This window comes from Plecotus auritus, assembly GCF_963455305.1.
Source record: "Plecotus auritus genome assembly, chromosome: 9".
NCBI classification, from domain to species: Eukaryota; Metazoa; Chordata; class Mammalia; order Chiroptera; family Vespertilionidae; genus Plecotus; species Plecotus auritus.
This window is the reverse complement of record NC_137783.1, coordinates 85,140,651-85,150,091: the sequence shown is the minus strand read 5'-3', so window position 1 is coordinate 85,150,091 and position 9,441 is coordinate 85,140,651. Positions and strand designations below refer to the sequence as shown.

Genomic DNA, 9,441 nt, shown 5'->3' with positions numbered 1-9,441 from the left:
GGTTCGATTCTCGGTTAGGGCACATACCCCGTTTGCCAGATTGATCCTTGGATGGGAAGCAACTGATTGATGTTTCTCTCTCACATTGATGTCTCTCTTTTTCTCTCCCCTTTCTTCCCTCCATACCCACTCCTCTAAAAATCCATAAAAAGCATATCCTTGGGTGAGGATTAAAAGAAGAAGAAGAATAAAAGGACAAATTTCTTTGTAAATATCTGCTGGTTCCAGGGAAGGCAAGGCAGCTGGATCTGTTCTGTGATAGACCAGGTCAATTGATACCAGGAAATTATGCAGGACATTAGTCAAAGGTGAATTTGTCTGGTCCTACCGAGTGAAGGGGTGGTAAGATACTCATTAAAGGTTAACAGTTACCAGAAACCATCCCTCCTGAAAAATGTCAAGGTAGATTAAGGACATTAGATAATTATTTTTAAATTTAATAAATCTTTATTGTTCAGATTATTACAATTGTACCTCTTTTTTTCCCCCATAGCTCCCCTCCACCCGGTTCCCACCCAACCCTCTGCCCTTACCCCTCCCCCCCCCACTGTCCTCATCCATAGGTGTACGATTTTTGTCCAGTCTCTTCCCGCACCTCCCACACCCCTTTCCCCCCGGGAATTGTCAGTCCACTCCCTTTCTATGCCCCTGATTCTATTATATTCACCAGTTTATTCTGTTCATCAGATTTTTTATTCACTTGATTTTTAGATTCACTTGTTGATAGATATGTATTTGTTGTTCATAATTTTTATCTTTACCTTTTTCTTCTTCTTCCTCTTCTTAAAGAACACCTTTCAGCATTTCATATAATACTGGTTTGGTGGTGATGAACTTTTTTAGCTTTTTCTTATCTGTGAAGCTCTTTATCTGATCTTCAATTCTGAATGATAGCTTTGCTGGATAGAGTAATCTTGGTTGTAGGTTCTTGCTATTCATCACTTTGAATATTTCTTGCCACTCCCGTAGTTTCTGTTGAGAAATCAGCTGACAGTCGTATGGGTGCTCCCTTGTAGGTAACTAACTGTTTTTCTCTCGCTGCTTTTAATATTCTCTCTTTGTCTTTTGCTCTTGGCATTTTAATTATGATGTTTCTTGGTGTGGTCCTCTTTGGATTCCTTTTGTTTGGGGTTCTGTGCACTTCCTGGACTTGTAAGTCTATTTCTTTCACCAGGTGGGGGAAGTTTTCTGTCATTATTTCTTCAAATAGGTTTTCAGTATCTTGTTCTCTCTCTTCTTCTGGAACCCCCATAATTCGGATGTTGGTACGCTTGAAGTTGTCCCAGAGGCTCCTTACACTATCTTCATATTTTTTGGATTCTTTTTGCTTTTCCGGTTGAGTGTTTTTCACTTCTTTGTATTTTAAATATTTGACTTGATTCTTGCGATCCTTTAGTCTTTTGTAAGATCTTTGTATAATATTTTTTATTTCAGTCAGTGTATGCTTAGTTTCTAGTTGGTCCTTTTTCATATCCTCGAGGGTCTCGCTAAATTTATTGGCCTTTTCTAGAAAATTCTTGAAAAACCTTATAACCGTGGTTTTGAACTCTATATCCAGTCGTTTGCTTTCCTCCATTTCTTTCATTTGTGATCTGTTTCTTTGTCTCCGCATTTTCGCTGCTTCCCTGAGTTGCTAGAGTGGCTTTGTGTGCTAGGTGTCCTATAGGGCCCAGTGGCTCAGCCTTCCCAGTTACCTGAGGTAGACACTCTTGGTGCACCCCTTTGTGGGCTGTGTGCACAGTCTTGTTGTAGTTAAGCCTCGATTGTTGTTGGTATCACTGGGAGGAATTGACCTCCAGGCCAATTGGCTGTGAGGGTCAGCTGGGAGAACTTCTGTGCTGGAGACACCCTTATGAGACAAGATTTGCAAAAACCTCTGTGTTCAGCTTGGATGGGGTGGAGTCTGAGGGCGGAGCAGACAGCACTGATTTCCCGTCAGCCCTGCCCTAATAGGCCCCTGTGTGTCACTGTTCTGTGGTAATTGCTGCAAGCACCTCTGAGAGAAAGCCGCCCTTGAGTTCTGCCCACTGCCAGATAGTCCAGTTTCTCCCCGAATGAGTCTGGGTCCCCAGAGTCTCGATTGGAACTGGAGTTTAGTGCAGTTGGGAGCTTTTGTCTCCATCCCGCTTGAGAAAGCCAGCTGCACACTCAGTTGCCAGTCCTCTCCGCATGCGCATCTCAGTACCTCTGCCTCCTGGAGTGCCTCTGAGTCTCAGTGTGCTTTTCTCTTTCCTTCTAGTTGTAGAATTTCCACTCAGCCAGCCTTCCTGTGGTTCTGGATGATGTCTGTTTTGTTTTTTAGTTGTAGTTTTGAAATTGTTGTGCGAGGCAGCAGTTTAGGTGTTTACCTATGCCGCCATCTTGGTTTCTCTCAGGACATTGGATAATTTGATAGACTAGGTCAGTGGTTGGCAAACTCATTAGTCAACAGAGCGGCAAGCCACAGCTTGAAAGCTGCAGTTTGCTGACCACTGGACTAGGTTATGGCCTGGCATCTGAGTTATCCTAATGCTTATGAGTTTTTCAAGGGTCTAAAAACCTACTTGCGCCTGGCTGGCATGGCTCAGTGGTTGAGTGTAGACCTGTGAACCAGGAGGTCATGGTTCGATTCCCTGTCAGGACACATGGCCAGGTTGCAGGCTCCATCCTCTGTAGGGGGTGTGCAGGAGGCAGCCAATCAATGTGCCAGAATATGTGTGAATTCTGCTGAGTGGAAAAAGATATTTGAAGGATTTTGCACAGGCAATTAAATGTTCCAGCCCAGAAAGCCACATGTCACCATGCACAATTCACTGTCCAGAACTAGTCACTTGGCCTCCAACCTAATACAAGTAGGCTAGAAGGTGTATTTCCCTCCATGTGTCCAGTGGATGAATCAATATAAAAATATATTTAAAAAAATAAAAAATAAAAAAATAAGGCAGTGCTCATTAGTTTACTGATATATCCAAAATGCCTAAAGCAGAGCATCCATGTAGACCAAATAATAGGTGATCAGTATTTTTTTCAATTAATACATACTTAATATCATGATATTTGCTATGTGAAATATCTAGGCTATAAAATGGTATGTACAATATATTTTCATATTTATAAAGACAAATATAAGCATGAAATATTAGAAATTTATAACCAAAAATATTAATAGTGCTTATCATTGGGTGGTAAGATTACAGATGCTTTGTTTTATTTTTGGAGTGTATATTTAAAGTTTTATTTTACTTTCTCCCCTTTCCTTCCTTCTCTTTCCTTCACCCCCCTTTTCCATTTTCCTTTTTAAAGGACCTGACAGCAATCAGTCCATCGTGAATCCGGTCTGTGCTGTCCAATACAGTAATCACTAAACAGTGTGGCCACTGAGCCCTTGAAATGTGGCTTACATGTGCTGAGGTGTGCCACAAGTGTACAGTGCACATCAAATTTCAGAGGTTTACTATGAAAAATAAGAATGAAAAACATTTCGTTCATGATTGTTGGTATTAACTGCATGCTGAAATGGTATTTTGAATATATTAGGTTCAATTAAATTTGTTAAAAAATAATTACCCTTTTTCTTTTTACTTTTTAAAAGGCAGCTACTAGAAATGTAAAATTCTACATGAGGCTTATCTTACACTTCTTTTGGATAGGGTTGATCTTGTGATCCATATGATTCAAAGATGGGTCAGGACCTGGCTAGTGTGGCTCGGTTGGTTGGGTGTCATTCGTGCACTGAAAGGTTGCTGGTCGATTCTAGGTCAGGGCACATGTCCAGGTTGGGGGTTCAGTCCCTGGTAGAGGGTGTGCAGGAGGCAGCTGATCGATGTCTTGCTCTCACATTGATGTTTCTCTCTCTAAAAATCAAGTTTTTAAAAATCTGAAAAAAAAAGATGGGTCCGTTGACCATGACGGTCCATCAATGATGGATTTCCTTGGAGAAATAGCACAACTGAACTCAGTGATGAATCATCTCACATTTGCCCTGCGGACCAGGTGGGTTCATGCAAAGTTCTCTAACCCGGGCTCTTCTGTGATGGACAAAAGCCATGGTGGCTATAAAAACAAAGTATGTCCAGAAGCTGGGAACCCATTGGAAATCCTTAGGCACCTGTAAAAGCAAGCTAGCTGTAGAGCCGGTTCTCTGTTCTGTGAGGCAGAAGAGCTGGAGGAGTCTCTACACCACCAGCCGGTCCTTTCTCACTTGGGACGAAAGTGCACACAGTACCCGGAGCACTTTAGTGGGACCAAGGAGTCAAGTCCATGGAGTGCTCTGTATGTTATACATGGTAGCCATTCTTTTGTTGTTGTTGTTAATCCTCACCAGAGGATATTTTCCCATTGATTTTTAGAAAGAGTGAAGGGAGGGGGAGAGCCTGCTAGGTGCAATATTGCACAAGGAATTGTAAGTGATCATACAAAAAGAACATGACCTCTGCCATCATCATGGCAGAATCAATTTGGGAAAATGATACACACACATCTCCTAATTTAACAGCAGATATATAAAAGCAGAAGTTGAGAAAATGAGTCTGTAACTTTGTTCTAGGCCCCATTAAGATTTCCTTTTTTAATGACCCTTAGTCTCTGACTGTCTTTTTTTCCTCCTTATTGACTCTCTGCAAATAAGAATGGATCCTAATAAAATTGCAGAAAAAATAAGTGCTTGTCCCCTTAAGAACCTGATTAGTTGTTTTTTAAAAGCTATTTTGTGGGTGCCAGAGGACGCTCTCTGTTGTTCTTTCTATTAAGTACAGTCCCATTTTTCTGGAAATGGGGGAAAGGTCTGCACAGAGTCTACTTGTGGTAGAGATTTTGTTTAGTCCTTTCCTCATGGGATATTTTTTGTTTGTTTGCTTGGCTGATCCTCCTTTATATATTTAGCTTCTATATTTCAGTGACCTATTGCTGTGTAGCAAACCACTGCAAAACTTAGTGTCTTAACACAATACAATTACTTAATCATCTGTCATGATTCTATGGCTGATGGGGTCTCAGCTGGGCAGTCTGGCTGGTCTTGTTTGGAGTCTCTCCTATGGCTTATAGCCCGATGGGGGTGGGCTGGGACATCCAAGATGTACCAGTTTCATCACAGGTCTGGTGTCTTGGTAGAGAAGCCTGGAGCCTGGTGATGATAGGGGGGACTTATAATCTGATATATAGAGCACCTGAATTAATCTGAAAAATAATCATATTATTTTAAATCTTAGAACACAAATACTTATGTGAATAGGGCGTTAAGTTTCTTATATGTGAATAAGGGATTAAGTTTTTCCTTAAGTTTCTTTTTCAAGGCCTGTGCGAAGCCTCTCCTCCCCTCTCTCCTCCCCTCTCTCCTCTCCCCTCTCTTCCCTCTTCTTCCTCTCCTCCTCCTCCTCCTCCTCATTCTCATTCTCATTCTCATCCTTATCCTTATCCTTATCCTTAGCCTTAGCCTTATCCTTATTCTTATTCTCCTTCTCTCTCTCCTTCCTCCCTTCCTCTTTCCATAAAGTTTCAGAGCTCTTTCTCCTTTTCAGCATAGTAGCCAGATGATCCTGTGATACTACTTTTAACAACACTGTTCCCACAGATGCTTGAATACATTTGATCCTTAGAGCTAGACTGCATTTATTTATCCTTTCATATGTGCATTCGTCCGTTCAACAGGTTTACTTAATATCTTCAGTGTTTCAGTCACTTAAGGTGGAGAGAGGAGAAATGGGCCAGTAAATGTTTCATGGTACCTGGAGTTTGAGCTCTATGAGATATTGTGTAAAGTGCTAGAATGACACAGGTGACAGACATTAATTTCCCTGAAGGACCCAGCAAAAGGAGACAGTACATTTAGTTTGGCCCCTGTGTTTCCTGACCTTCATTAATCTTCATTTCTCCTCCTGAATTTTGTCAGATATTATACCCCTCTTTGTTCTTTGCTTTCTCTTAAAAAAAAGCAATCCTTTTAAAAACATAACCTAATTCTAAGCAATGTTATCCATGGGAGCGTGATTAGTAGTTCGATTTCATATTCAGTGTTATCCCTGTGCTACATAAACGCATCTCGGTGTCTCCAATAGTTTGCTCTCCACCCTTAGCAAGCTCTAGCCTGACAGCTTCTTCTCCCTTCTCAGCAAACTAACCTTCTTCCCCAGAGCATGACCTAGACATCCCTGCTGGACTCCTCCTCTTCCTCTCCCTCCTCTCTGGCAGGTGTCTCTCCCCTTTCCTTCCAAGTCCATTTGATTTCACAGAATTCCCTGATGTTACCTGGTGCATAACAGGAATGCTCAGGTGGACTTGCAACATATGACGAGTAATAGTTCATTTGTCCCTGTTCTGTCAATTTAGTGTTTAACCACAACTTCCCCATCTCGATGGACTATCTCATGCATGCAAGCAGAAAAGGGGAAGTGAATGAATTTCTCAGGAACAAACACAGGATCCTGTCTTTCACATGGGACCCCTGATCCCTGCAGAGACAAGGGACATCGGGAAAGGCAGTATCTTCTCCAACAGGTGGAATACAGGCCGTGCTTTCCCAGCCAAGGTGAGGCAGAGCTCCCTGCTCACTAGGGAGCACGCTCTCTGGGAATGGAGGGACTATCACCCAGCTCTCATGGTGCTTCCAGCCAGGGATCACCAACCTCACTCAGCGGCCACAGCAATAGGAAGGGAGACCTCTGGGGAAGTCAGGAAACCATAATTAGGATTAATAAAGACTCATATAATAAAGGAACTCATGGATTATTCAATGCTTGGCAATGAGTTTTTACGCCCCTGAAGGCTTTACTCAAACAGCATCACTGCTGATGGTTGCAGCTGGAATGGTTTAAAATAATTGGGGAAAAGTCCAAGTCAATATAAGTGCCAAAATATTTAAACCCAATGAATTACGGTGTTCTCTTAGTAAAATTATAATGATCTAGGTGCTAAAAAATATATAGACAAGCTCATGTTGGTTATAAAGCCTTTGAATTTTTGTTTGTATAAACAAATTGAATAAACTTAGACTCCCTCACTGATTTAACATATTTGTGAAGATTCCATCATATGGGAAACAAGGGTATGTTACTACGGTCCTTAAAATTCTGCACAACGTTTGAGTATGATTTTCATATTCTATAGGGCAATTCATTTCTTGGAAGCCACAGATCACCACAATTTTAATGGAGAAAATAGTTTTAAGGTGGGCACACATCACCAATTTTTTATGAGACAGAACAGAAAAAGAAATATTCAATACACAAGAAATATTCAATACACAGCTTTCCAGGGACTTTCCCCTCTGTGTACTCATTAGCTATTGCTGCATAACAAGTTGCCACAAATTTAGTTGCTTCAAACAGTACCATTTGAGGTATCCAGTAATGACTTTGGATCCAAGGAGAGTTGTGCACATGTAAGGAGGAAGGTGGTTCTTTCATACCATCTGTTTAGAAACCTTATGCTCTCCCTGTGTTTCTCTTTTACTCTCACATTACTGCCATACTGACAACACTGTGACATCAGATGTATGGGGTTTTTCCCTACAACAAGCAATTCTCTGTGACACCAGCTGGGTGTCCTACAATTTAACCCAGTTCTGACACCATCTACCTAGAGACAGCATCAGATTTCACAGAGTGAGGGCTCATTTCCATTAGCCCCTCCCCCCTTCTTGAATTCAATCATTTCTAGAACAGCTCACAGACTCAGGGAAATCCTTACTTCCATTTACAAGCTGATTTTATACTAAAGGACATGATAATACAGATGAATGACTAGATGAAGAGATACATAGGGAGATGTCTAGGGAGCTCATGAGCTCAGGTGCTTCTGTCCCCCTGGAATTGAGGTATGTCATCCTCCTGGTGTGTGGATACATGGAAGCTCTTCCAACCCAATACTTTCAGGATTTTTGGAGACCTCATCACATAGGTGTGATCAGTCATTAATTCCACCTCTAGCCCTTCCCTCTCTGGAGAATGGGGTGGGCTGGAAACTCCAGGCTTTCTAATCATAGCTTGGTCTTTCTGTTGATCAGCCCCCATGCAAGAGCTTATCAAAAATCAAGGGGACATCTGTAAGACTTTCAACAATAAAGATAGTTTTTAAAAATCAGCTCATTAGTGGAATGGAAGAAGCAGAGCCTGGAAAGTAGAAGTAGAAGCAGAGCTGCGGAAAGATCTGGAAACAGCATGTACAAACCCATCCCTCAGAGCTGGTCTCCATTCTGGACATCAGTGCAGGACCCACCTGTACATCTGGCGGGTGGAGAAGATGAAGCCAGTGCCATTTTCTTCTTGGGGGCCTCCTACCTAGTGCTGTTCAAAGGCACGGAAGCGTTCTCCCACCTGTACCTATGGCTGGGCCAGTGGTCCTCCCGGGATGTTCAGGGAGCCTGCGCTGTGCTGGCTGCGCACGCTGTGCGCCTCCTCACCCAGCTCGGGGAGCGGTCTGTGCAGCACCGAGAGGTGCAGGGCAATGAGTCCGACCTCTTCATGAGCTACTTCCCGAGGGGCCTCAAGTACCAGGAAGACGGAGTTGAGCCAGCATTTCACAAGATCTCCGCAGAGGCCAAGCCAGCTGCCCCCAGGAAACTCTACCAGGTGAAGGGGAAGAAGAATATCCGTGCCACTGAGCGGGGCTGAGCGGGGACAGACAGCTTCATCCTGGACCTGGGCCAGGACATCTTCGCCTGGTTGGCGGAAAAGCCAACATCCTGGAGCGCAACAAGGCGCGGGACCTGGCCTTGGCCGTCAGGGCCGGTGAGCAGCAGGGCAAGGCCCAGGTGGAACGCGTCACTGATGGGGAGGAGCCTGCCGAGATGAGCCAGGTCCTGGGCCCCGGGCCTCACCTCTGACCAGATTAATGCCCACGCGGAGGCTCTGTAGACGATCTCTGACGCCACAGGACAGATGAACCTGACCAAGGTGGCTGACTCCAGCGCCTTTGCCATTGAGTTGCTGATACCTGATGACTGATTTGTGCTGGACAATGAGCTCTGTGGCAAGATCTACACCTGGAAGGGGCGAAAAGCTAATGAGAAGGAGCGGCAGGCGGCCCTCCAAGTGGCCAAGGACTTCCTCTCTGGCATGCGGTCCCCGCCAAACTCGCAGGTGGAGATTCTGCACCAGGGCGGGAAGAGTCTCATCTGCAAGCTGGCCCCCACCCATGCACCAGGCCTCTATCCTATCTAATAAAAGAGTAATATGCAGATTGACCATCACTCCAACACACAAGATGGCTGCCCCATGTGGACACAAGGTGGCCACCACAAGATGGCCAGCAAGGGAGGGCATTTGGGAGGCACCAGGCCTGCAAGGGAGGGCAGTTAGGGGTGACCAAGCCGGCAGAGGAGGGAAGTTGGGGGCGACCAGGCCTGTAGGGAAAGGCAGTTGGGAGGGACCCAGGCCTGCAGGGGAGAGTAGTTGGGGGGGACCAGGCCTGCAGGGGAGGGCAGTTAGGGGTGACCAGGCCTGCAGGGGAGGGCAGTTGGGGGGGACC

General features: G+C 44.3%; 1 pseudogene across 1 annotated transcript; it reads left to right on the top strand.

The window, feature by feature from the left end:
* Positions 1-8,132: 8,132 nt before the first annotated feature.
* LOC308233586 (macrophage-capping protein-like) lies at positions 8,133-9,134 on the top strand (annotated as a pseudogene). The gene is made up of 2 exons: positions 8,133-8,770; positions 8,832-9,134. The product of its transcript is annotated as a macrophage-capping protein-like (transcript).
* Positions 9,135-9,441: the final 307 nt, after the last annotated feature.